Source organism: Penaeus monodon, chromosome 31, assembly GCF_015228065.2.
Source record: "Penaeus monodon isolate SGIC_2016 chromosome 31, NSTDA_Pmon_1, whole genome shotgun sequence".
In the NCBI taxonomy this organism is placed as follows: domain Eukaryota; kingdom Metazoa; phylum Arthropoda; class Malacostraca; order Decapoda; family Penaeidae; genus Penaeus; species Penaeus monodon.
The window spans coordinates 18986313-18986922 of record NC_051416.1 but is presented as its reverse complement, the minus strand read 5'-3'; positions in this window follow the sequence as shown (position 1 = coordinate 18986922).

The window sequence follows — 610 nt, the reverse complement described above, 5'->3', positions numbered from 1 at the left end:
CGTCTTTTTACTTTCAAAAGATTGTCATATGAGTCTACTGTAATTATTGAGTCTAATGTAATTCTTACTAACAGTAGCTGTCTGTAATCATGTATCGTAAATTCTTCGTCTTTTTACTTTAATAAGACTGTCTACTCCCAAGGTTTATGCGAGTCTGTTGTAAATCCTATTAGCAGTAATTGTTTCGTAAGTGTCTACTGTAATCATGTATCGTAAGCTGATCTTCTTTTTACTTTCATAAGACGGTTTACTTCCAAGGTTTTATGCGTCTCGGGTCCGTCCCTCGACAGTCAGCTTTAGCCGATATTAGAATACTTCGTTCCCCCCGAGTTCGGAAAATAGATTAATATACTTCTTATTCAACTCCAGTGCAGGGCATATCGAGTTCCTCAAAATTGTATTCACTTTCGGTGTGCTCTGTATGCATATGTATTGATTTTTTTGCATTAGGTGAAGTTTATTCATAATTCGTGTATTTTCCGGCGTACTCCCCACCCCCTGTACCACGAGTCACGAGAATGAGGCTGTTCACAGTCGAGTCTCGTACAAGGAGTGAAGGGTGTGAGATGAGGAAGTGGTAAGGCAGTTACACAGTTGCATTTTCTTGTTT